The sequence below is a fragment of the Pongo abelii genome, chromosome 21, assembly GCF_028885655.2.
Source record: "Pongo abelii isolate AG06213 chromosome 21, NHGRI_mPonAbe1-v2.0_pri, whole genome shotgun sequence".
Lineage (NCBI taxonomy): Eukaryota > Metazoa > Chordata > Mammalia > Primates > Hominidae > Pongo > Pongo abelii.
Genome location: NC_072006.2, coordinates 30,729,160 through 30,740,670, shown reverse-complemented (window position 1 = coordinate 30,740,670; position 11,511 = coordinate 30,729,160). Strand labels below are relative to the sequence as shown.

The 11,511-nt window shown below is 42.9% G+C and overlaps 1 long non-coding RNA gene across 1 annotated transcript; it reads left to right on the top strand.

Annotated features, from left to right (window-relative positions):
* The first annotated feature begins 689 nt into the window (after positions 1–689).
* Positions 690–3,110, top strand: LOC129052286 (uncharacterized). Its single transcript, XR_008517260.1, has 2 exons — positions 690–933; positions 2,944–3,110. It is a non-coding gene; the product is annotated as an uncharacterized LOC129052286 (long non-coding RNA).
* Positions 3,111–11,511: the final 8,401 nt, after the last annotated feature.

Sequence of the window (11,511 nt, the reverse complement as noted above, 5' to 3'; positions counted from 1 at the left end):
CTTAGTTGATGTCTACCAGAGAACTGGGTTCTGGTGGGAAGAAATCCCCACACATGTTGGTGACCAGAGGTGAAGTATTGTGTAGTGAGTGTGAGTAGAAAATTTGTTTAAAGTTTGGGTGCTTTTTAAAAAATATTTCTTACAACTATATTTAGATGGTAGAAGAAAACAAATCCAGGAAGATTGCACAGCAGATGTGATATTTGAATGTGGAGCTGGAAGTATACCAAGGATTTCACCCAGGTGGACAAAGATAGGGAGAATATTCAAAGCAGAGGGAATGATTTATACAAAAAAAAAAAAAGATGAAAGGGGCCAGGCGTGGTGGCTCACGCCTGTAATCCCAGCACTTTGGGAGGCTGAGGTGGGCAGATCACCTGAGGTCAGGAGTTTGAGACCAGCCTGGCCAATGTGGTGAAACCTCATCTCTACTAAAAATACAAAAATTAGCCAGGTGTGGTGGCGGGCGCCTGTAACTCTAGCTACTCCTCAGGAGGCTGAGGCATGAGAATTGTTTGAACCTGGGAGGTGAAGGTTGCAGTTAGCTGAGATTGTGCCACTGCACTCCATCCTGGGCCACAGAGCGAGACTCTGTCTCAAAAAAAAGATGAAAGGGTAAGCGTGGTATGAGATAGCACATCAACCCAAAATTCATTGGCATTCAACACCAAATAATTGATTTTCACTCATGCATCCTCAGGTTGCCTGGGATTGGGCCAACATAGACTGAGTTTGGCAGGCTTGGATCTCAATTGCAGGTTGGATCCAGGAGTGTTTCATCCTCTTTGGACCAATAGCTGTCTAAGGCAGCCTCTTTTCATGATGGAGGCAGAAGAACAAGAAGACAAGCACATTTCAAGCTTCTGGACACACCACGTCCACTAACATGCCATTGGCCAGCATAATTTACATGGACAAGCTCAACACTAATGGGTTGGATAAGTATATTCCTCACTCACAAAAGCTTAACCTTTATTCCTGAACAATAAACTCTAGCCAGGTGGGGTGGGGAGCACTTGTAGTTCCAGCTACTCAGGAAGCTGAGGCAGAAGGATTGCTGGACCCCAGGAGTTTGAGACCAGCTGGGCAGCACAGTGAGACTATATCTCAATAAATAAATAAATAAATAAATAAAACAATAATAAAAGCCAACTCTTTAAAGTGTGTTTGGGGAATAACATGAACATATGTAACTTCTGTTTTTCAGTTACCTTTCTGTATGCATTTCCCTTATTTCCATCCTTCCTTCCTTCCTTCCTCCCTCTCTCTCTCCCTCTTTCTCTCTTTCTCCCTTTCTCTCTTTCTCTTTCTTTCTCTTTCTCCCCTTCCTTCCTTCTTTCTTTTTTTCTTTCATTCGTTCTTTCTTTCTTTTGTTCTTTCTTTCTTTCTTGAGATGGAGTCTCACCCTGTTGCCCAGGCTGGAGTGCAATGGTGCGATCTTGGCTCACTGAAACCTCCACCTTTCGGGTTCAAGCAATTCTCCCATCTCAGCCTCCCCAGTAGCTGGGATTACAGGTACTCACCACCATGCCCAGCTAATTTTTATATTTTTAGTAGAGACTGGGTTTCACCACGTTGGCCATGCTGGTCTCGAATTCCTCCCAAAGTGCTGGGATTACAAGCATGAGCCACCATGTCTGGCCCCCTTGTTTCTTTTATGAGATAAGCATGTGCAGCTACAAAAGGAAACACAGGAGAGGCTCAGGAAAACACAAAGTCTCTTGGACTCACAGGTCCTAGAGACAGGAGGCATGGCAAGCCATGAAGGACCACATGGGAGAGACACCAGCATGGTCAGGAAGCAAAAGAGAGGAGGAGAAAGCCGAGGCTAGAGCCTTCATTGGGGCTTCAGTGGGAAAAGCAGAACAGGGCAGAGTAAACAGTTTAGGATTGGTTCGTTTGCATAATTTTGTTGATCTTTGGCCTATAGTAGTGATCTCTAGTTGCCCAGTGCCTGGCCCTGGGATGATTAAGGCAGAGGAATATTGCTTCCTGAGCTGCATGGGCCAGATAGGGGAGGTCTGGTTTAGGATTGGTTTGTTTTCATATCAAAGGCACGTTCCTGGCTGGGTCCTTTGCTATCTCTAAGAATTGACTGGCCCAGGGAGGAGCAGTCTCTCTCCAGCTAAAAAGGTTTTTCAAGATCAAAATACACAGACAACTTAAAAAAAACAAGAGTAAAAGTTATTTGACCAACATCAGCCATGTGTGGCTAATGAACACTTAAAATGTGACAGGTGTGATTGAGGAATTAAAGTTTAGTTTTATTTAAATGTTTTAATGTAAATTTAAAGAGCACATGTGGCTTATAGCTATGGAACATGCAGCTGTGAACACTATAGTTAAAACTGACATTTTGATCTGAGGGTTCCTTTTATTTAATCAGTTCTGAAACTGTAGTTTTCTACACTTATATATTTGTTCTATTGTGAATTTTAGGATTTATTTTGATGATGTACTTTTCCTTTGTGAAGTTTAGAAATGGCCATGGGGGTCATGTGGGCCAAATTAACTCAATTCCTGGACAAAAACTACTTCCCTGACCACCCCAAGCTTCTTGCCAACGTGTGCCCTTGGGACAAGAAAAGCTAGGAGAAGCTGTGGACAAATTAAGATAAATCTGGCAATATCATTAGAAAAATAACCCAAAGTGAATCCCTCTTCTGATGGTCAACATCAGATGGTCACACAGAAATGTTATTTTCCTATGAGTAATCTTGCATTATTGTTATGCATGATTTTCACTTACAAATTCCACAAATATTAAGCAAGTACCTCTCTACTGGGAAGGAATATAACAATTCCAACAAATAAACATAAAAGCAGTGTATACATAAGAATGCCTCTATACAATTTTTTGAGCACCAAAATCTTAGAAAGTTGAAAAATACCAATGAAATATAGCATTCTTATTCTTTCTCATTTCTTTTGTCTGTTCTTTAGAGAAAAAAAGATGGAGCAGAAAGCAAGAAAATTGTCCAACAGTATTGCAACCGACATAGTTTCTTATAAACAAAGAATGCATTGAAAGAGAAAACCTTGCCTCAGCAAAGGATATTACACAATAAGAAAGAAGAATTTCAAAGATAATAAAGATAATTTCTCACAGATGTCTGACCAGAAAGATATTCTCAACTTTCTAAATTTTTCTATCATAATTTCACATATTTCTCTGGTTCATTTATAAAGGGAAAATAACTTGAGAATATTCCAAGATGAATACATCAGTATTCACATAGGTAACCAGAAACATGGGGTGTTAAATCAATTACAGGAGTAGCTGGGTTCCTTATCCAGACAAGACTGCGAAAAAACCAAGAAGCCAGTAGCCAGTGACTTTAAAAATTGTTCAAATACGCTTCCTCCTCACTTTGTCTCTTGAGGTTCTTTGTAAAAGCCAGGGTTTCACAATTAACTTTACAGCAATCAAAAAGCTTTAATCAGTCACTAAAACAAATGCCATTTTCACTTATCAAATTGGTAATAATTAGGAAAAAAGTGATAATATCATGCTGAGATATTCAGAGCACGCTTTTGTGGGAATCTAAATTGGTGCAACCACTTTGGCTGCATGCCTCAAAAGCTTAAAAATATGCCCATCTTTTCTGCACCTTCTACTCCTGACAACTTGTTTAACTACAGGGACGTTCTTCCCAGCTATGTGATATACAGCCATTAAATGGCTGAATACTATGCAGCCATTAAAATATTGTTGCAGAATATATTGTCATATGGAGTGGAGGCGGAGCCTAGCTCAAAAATTATGATTGTATTTGGGTAAGGAAAAATTGTATGTATACATAAAAGTAATATGAAGGGGATAGACTTATGAATATTTTATAAATATTTTAGATATTTTCTTAATTTTCTTTTTTTCTTGTTTTCTTTAGTCTTATCTATATTTTCTAATATGTCTATTTGATATGTATTGCTTTTACAAGAAAAAATAACTTCAATAATCCTATAAAAGGAGGAGAGAGTGGGGAGCAAGTGTTTTAAATACTGCGACATGAAGCTGTGAAAGCTCTCAGAATCAAAATGAAGTCACCTATGTTAAAAATCCCAACAAACAGAGCCAGATGAGACCTTGAAGAGAGGGTTGTCATGTACAAAAACTATCGCAAGACTGCAAAAATCACAACCTTGCACAAAGTCCATCTCAACCTTACACAAAAAAATACCTCTACAAGGACATCTGCCCAGCAACTGCCTGTCCAACTTCAGACTGGTGCTACCCTTGTTACTGAACCTTGTAGTCAAGGATAATTATCCCAAAACAGTTATGTAACCCTCCTTATTTTTCCTCTAAAAACCCTTGTCTTCCTTTACCTCCCTGAATAGGCACATAGTATATTATAGTACATGCATTTCCATCGCAATGCCTATTCCCAAATAAATATAATTTTCTTTTCAAAATGTTTGTTATTTAGGTTGACAAGGCCTGGCTGCCCACTCCGTGGTGGTTGCCATCTGTTGCTTTATTATAACAAACTTCATTTAACTCAAGTCAGGCTAAGTGGCTTTCTTTATGTTGCCGTCGATGCTCCCTAATACTCTAACCCAAACTTTGTATCATCTGGAATCTGGAGATATTTTTTAGCCAAAGAAGAAACCCACGTGTTGATTTGTGACATTTCAGCAGCACCACCTGCATCACCAAAGACTTTGAGACTTGTGGAAATAAATTCAAATCTTCAACATCTGTAATGGTTGAGACACATGTATAAAGAACAGAAATTTATTTCTCACAGTCCTGGAGGCTGGGAAGTCCAAAATCAAGATGCTGGCATGTTTGGTGTCTGGTGAGGGCTGCTCTTTGCTTCCAAGATGGCACCTTGATGCTGCATCCTCTAGCAGGGAGGAGCAGTGTGTCCTCACATGGCAGGAGGTAGAAGGGCAAGAGGGCCAAACGCTGCTGTGTGAAGCCTCTTTTAAAAGGGCCTGAATCCCATTTACAAGTAAAGAATCCTTGTGACTGAATCACCTCTTAAAGCCTCCACTTCCTAATACTGTCCCATGGGCCATGAAGTTTCAATGCCTGGGCCGGGTGCGGTGGCCCACACCTGTAATCCCAACACTTTGGGAGGCCGAGGCGGGTGGATCACCTGAAGTCAGGAGTTCGAAACCAGCCTGGCCAACATGGCAAAAACACTGTCTCTACTAAAAACACAAAAATTAGCTGGGTGTGTTGGCACGTGCCTATAATCCCAGCTACTTGGGAGGCCGAGGCAGGAGAGTCACTTGAACCTGGGAGGCAGAGGTTGCAGTGAGCCAAGATCATGCCACTGCACTCCAGCCTGGGGAACAGAGCGAAATTCTGTCTAAAAAGAAAAAAAGTTTCAATGCCTGGGTTTTGGAGGGGACACATTCAAACTGTAGCACCATTTTATATTATTTGTATATTAGGGTTAATACTTTGTTATCTCAGCCAAACCATTTCTAAGAAGGTAGAGGTTTGCGTGTGAGGCTTGAGCCACAGGTATGACACTCCATTGTCATGCACAAATTGTTACTTCCTTAGGATATGATCCAACAGACCTGGAGACCTGAATGCATTTAACACAAATGAAGGTTTCTGCCTCCTCCCTCAGCCCATTTGAGGTTCCATTTCCCTCTGACCCAATGCTCATTCTACCCTTTGCAGTCTCAAGATGCTTCTCCCTGGCAGAAAAATCAAAAGCAAAATATGAACAACTATAAGCCAGAATTTTCAGAATAACTTTCCAGATTGCTTCAAATGGCAGCATTTCCTATCCTGGTTTGTCTCATTTGCTTTATTCAATAAAAGAACAAGAACAGGAAAAAGAGAACACTACTGTGTATGAGCTTTGACATCACCTCTGACCATTTCTACTTTCATGTTGTTAATTTTGCCATTTGATTTTGTTTCCATTACATGCTATTAACTTCTGTTCAGATGTCACTCGTTTAAAAATGTGGGGGTATTTTCCATTGTTGTCCCAGTCAGGCAATTATAACTTAACCTAAAGCCAGCCCTACTCTCAGGTCAGCCTTGCCATAAAGTCCCATTCAAAGAAATAACAGTCCATCAGAAAAATGAAAACCATTAAAATCTTTGTGTGTCTCTCAAGAAAATACCACAGGATGAGTAAACAAAGCTGAAAACAAGATAGAGAATAGAGTCTCTCAAGAAAATACCACAGGATGAGTAAACAAAGCTGAAAACAGGATAGAGGATAGAAGCTGATAGAGAGAATTTTAACATGTGACACGCCAATAGTAAGTGTTTTGAACACCAAGGGTTTGGAGGAAAAGAACGGTGTGGTCAGGACAGCAAGCCTGGAAGCTGACCCTGACTGGCAACACTCAAAGTAACAAGACAAAGATCTAGCTGAGGGAGGAGGCTCAGAGGGCCTCAGGATGCTGCCATGAAGAACAATCACACGGAGGGTGAAGGCAGTGTTCTAAGAGGATGCACCGCTCTCCCCCTAGAACACTGCGTGAGGGATCCCAGCTACCCAAGGTCAGGAGTCACATGAAAGCTGTTTGAAGATGTCCCTTGCAAACCTAGCATCTGAGAATATGGACCCACAAAATACATTCATTAAGGAGAGGCCCATTTTATATAATGTACATTTACAAAGTTAATATACTTTTGACATATTTTCACACTTTTATTTCAAAAACATCTTGAATTACCTGCAAACTTTCAGGAACTCATCACCAACAAGGTCCATTCATGATGTAGTGGGAAATAACCACCGTGTAATGATAGCATAAGCAAGTTGAGTTTTAATGAGAGGAAATAGGGGAAGAAAGTTGAAGATAAAACATGCTTCCTTTATAAATGCTTCTTTATTTTATTGTCCCCACTCCCAACCAACCCCCAAGGCCAAGCAAAGAGCTGGGAGTAAAAAGTTAGAGCACTGAAGATAGATTTGGGAGACATCTGGGTTCCTCACCTGCTAATGCAGGACCCAGTTTCCTACAAAACAGCGTCTGCCTGTCCAAGGATTGTGGAAATACAGGTGTATGTTCCTGCATGTGTATCCATGAAGAACAAGTCCCTTTCTCAGGCTCAAGCCCCTGGAGCCAGGCCCTCTTCATAGGCCACCACAGTCACCACCGTGGAGATTCTGGAAGCCTCAGGATGCCCCAGGGACTTCCCACCCCCAAGCCAGGTAGTACCCCAAGCAGAAGTGAAAACACCCTTTTTTCACTCCTTTGTTTCCCTAGAAATCCAGCAGCTTCTAAGGTTCATGTGCTACAACTCTTTCCATTTTTAATATCCACACATGTGCAGGTGTGGTAATGGATCAACTACTGTGAGCAACTGGGGCTTTACCCCCCACAGAACATTCTACGAGATAGAGGGTGGTAGCACACTTCAGGTCATCAAGCCGCAAGAGTGAGGAGTTGGAGCATTTATCCACAGACTCCCATCTCCCATTGGGGAGAACTGCCCTGGGACCCCTGACACCACACACTTCGGGGGTGCTCCTAGGGGGAGTAGGGAAAGTTCAGACGATGCCAGAAAAAGTCCTCAGGCAGAGAAGAGAGAGGCAGGCATCAGGGTGGGAAGGTGTCAGCGTTCTGGAAGCCTTAGTTACAGGTGAACTCAGATGGGCCAAGGGGACACACAGGACAAGGTATCGACAGCATCTGCCACAACTCTCTTGGGAGGTACACAAAACCACCTGAGTAAACATTTGTATTATTTCCTGGATATAGGAGTAATACATTTTACATAAAGATGATGATTCTTCACAAATTTATTCTTAAGTGCAATGCCATTTCAATAAAAAAAACCCAACCATAGGTATCATGGAATTTGACAAGATTACAAAATTAATCTGGAAAGAGAAATAAGCAAGAATATCGGTCTGGGCACAATGGCTCATGCCTGTAATCCCAGCACTTTGGGAGGCTGAGGCGGGCAGATCACTTGAGGTCAGGAGTTCGAGACCAGCCTGGGCAATATGGTGAAACCCAGTCTCTACTAAAAATACAAAAATTAGCTGGGCATAGTGGTGCATGCCTGTAATCCCAGCTACTTAGGAGGCTGAGGCAGGAGAATCACTTGAACCCAGGAGGTGGAGGTTGCAGTGAGATTGTGCCACTGCACTCCAGCCTGGGTGACAGAGCGAGACTCCATCTAAGAAAAAAAAAATCAGAAAATATTCTGAAACAAAGAGAAAGTAATGGGTGATATGAGACCTACCAGGCATTGAAGTGCATTATAAAGCCTTTACCTACCTCATGGGTCTAATAAAGCATGAAAGGAAAAGCCTCTCCTCATGTGGCATCCCCTCCCTTGGTTGTATCAATTCGAATCACACTGATATGCCTCATGCAGAATCTACATAAAAAAAACCTTTTAGGTGCACACCGAGGAAGGGGCTGAATGAGGGTAGCTGCTGATCATTCACTGGTATCGGGGACAAGAAAATTACCATTGCCTCAGGAACTGCCAGGAAAGACACAGGAAGGTTCTGGTTCCCAGAAATATAAAGTCAGAAGCCAAGCCCAGGGTGGGAACAAAGAAGATCAGAAAAAATCAGACCATTTCATAAAAGCTGTGATACAGAAGAAGTCCAGTGGAGGAGGGCTCAAGTGCAGCACAGGTTCCAGCTGATGCTGAAATTGTCTTGGGTAACTGAGACACCTCAGACCCGCCTAGACAGTTAGACATGGCTAGAAAGAGAAAAGGAAAATTTTTTCTAGACACCAAGGAGAAAATAGGAAGAAAAGTAATATGAATGGATGGGAGAGGTTGCCCCACATTCAGGATACCATTTAACTGATTTTCCTGGGCAAAGCACTAGGAGTCATCTCCCAAGGAATTTATAGTCCAGTTAAAGACCAACAGGGCTTTAAATAATAATTTTTTTTTTTGAGATGGAGTCTTGCTCTGTCGCCCAGGCTGGAGTGCAGTGGCAGAATCTTGGCTCACTGCAACCTCTGCCTCCTGGGTTCAAGAGATTCTCCTGCCTCAGCCTCCCTAGTAGCTGGGACTACAGGCATGCACCACCACACCCAGCTAATTTTTGTATTTTTAGTAGAGACAGGGTTTCACCATGTTGGCCAGGCTGGTCTTGAACGCTTGACCTTAGGTGATCCACCCACCTCGGCCTCCCAAAGTGCTGGGACTGTAGGCGTGAGCCACTTCACCAGGCCAATAATAATTTTTTAAATAATAAAGCAGTTTAAAATGGGACTGGATGATACAAGCCAGTTGCTGCTGGAGCTAGAAGGAAGGAGGCTGACTTCTGATGGGAAGATATAGAAGGATTTCAGAGAAAAGGACGCATCAGAGCCAAAACTCCACAGAAGAGAAGCAGGGTCAAGAAATTCAGGGCTGAGAGAACTACTCAAGTGGACCTTCAGCAAGGCAATTAAAGGAGGACAAGTGGTCCTGCAGGGCTTCGCCCAGGGAAATGCAAAGAGAAATAGAGAGAGAGAGAAAGAGGCATCATTGGAAATGTTTCACAGAGACCTTGACTGTAAACTTTAACTGCACACACTGAAATCTAGCCATTAAGGAAGCATTGAATGCTTTTAACGGGTGGAGAGACAGGAATCATTCTGCAGCAACAGTGCAATAGTTTCTCCTTAAATTCGTGATTCACATCTTTAGAGAAAATGTTCCTCACGCCTAAGAGAAGACCATACAAACAGGTTAGCTGTTTTCTTCCTCTGTCTGAAGTGCTATGCCATGTGATGCCTCAAATTGCTACAGCCGTCAACACCAGCTTGGGTAGGGCAGAGTGGAAACAGGGAAGAAACGAGGTCTGTGACAATATAAATATACCATTGAATGTACCCTGACCCGAAGAGGATCCTCCAGTATTGCAGTTCAAAACACCGTTTCCAGCGCCCACCCTCTCCTCCAGCTCCTGCCCACTCCTCTGCTCCCCGCAGGGTAAAACTCAGAAGTGTTGTCACTACTCCCTCACCTTCCATTCTCTCTTCAATTTGCTTCTGCCCCCACCAATCCATTGAAACTGCTCTCCTCAAGTCCCCAAAAACCTCCATGTCACCAAATCCAGTGAGCACTACCCTGTCTTCACATGACTTGGCCTCTCAGTAGCTGGCTCTGCCTTCTTGAAACACCCTCCTCTCAGCTTCCAGAACCCTCCTACTTCACTGGCTGTCCCTTTTCAGTCTCTTCCTCTGGTTCAAAATGTGGTCTCTGGCCCAGCAGCATCAGCATCACCTAGGCACTTGTTAGAAACGCAGGTTCTTGGACCCCATCCCAGACCTGCTGAATCAAATCTCTGGTCCGGGAGGGGCAAGGCAGCAATCTGTGTTTTAGCCAAGTCTTCCAGGTGATGCACACTAGAGACTGAGAAAGACTAATTCGAAACTGTGGGCATTCCTCATGACGAAGTCCTGATTCCTTTCTCTTCTCTGGCTACATTTTCTCCCATGATGATGTCATCTAAGCCCGTGACTGGAAATCACCTATACGCTGACAACTCCTAAATGTGTATCTTCAGCACCCATCTGGGGATTACACAGCCATCTCAAATTCAACATGTCCAAATGGAAGGAAGGAACTCCAGATGTAACCTCTAAAATCCGGTCGCCATCCATTTTTTTCCATTTAAGAAAATAGCTCCACCATTCTCCCAGCTGTTTATTTAAAAAAACTTAAGTCATCCATGAGTCCTCCTTTTCCCCAACTCCTTACCCTATTAGCAATAGTATATCTAGTGGATCTATCTCTAAATTGTCATGAATCTGTCCTCTATTACCACTATAGGCCAAGCCACAATTTTCTCTCCCCAGCCCACTGCAAAAGCCTCCACCCAAGTACTGCTCATGCCCACAAAACAACCAGAGTGGACTTTTAAGAAGGTAAATCAGGCTAAGCATGGTGCGCCTGTGATCCCAGCAATTTGAGAGGCTGAGATAAGCAGATTGCTTGGGCTCAGGAGTTCAAAACCAACCTGGACAACATAGCGAGACCCCCGTCTCTAAAACAAATACAAAAATTAGCCAGGCATGGTGGCTCACGCCTGTGGTCCCAGCTACTCAGGAGACTGAGGTAAGAGGATAGCTTAAGCCCAGGAGGCAGAGGTTGTAGTGAGCCGAGATCACCCCACGGCACTCCAGCCTGGGCAACAGAGTGAGACCCTGTCTAAAAAAAAAGAAGAAGGTAAATCATGTGGCATCATTCCCCTTCTTAAATCTTCAAGGGCTTCCTATCATATTTAATTATTAAAACCCAAACATCTGACATGGGCTGTCAGGCCCTGTGGTCACTGTCTATATGGCTTCCTGTATCCTCTTTGAGGTCTGAGGTCAGAGACTGTAACTATTTAATTCACACTAAGTGCTCAATAAAGTGGAGGAAATAATTCTCCTTTTGTGAGAAGATGAATTTAGAGTCTAACTTCTTTAGTTTCTCCTTACTTGCTGAGAAGGATCTATATGATGTGGACAAATCACTTTCAGCCAGGACCCAGGAGATGGGAAGGGAGACTTCCAAAGAATGACTTGATGATGCTGTGAACCTCAGCACAATAGGGCTCTGCGGGCAAACAC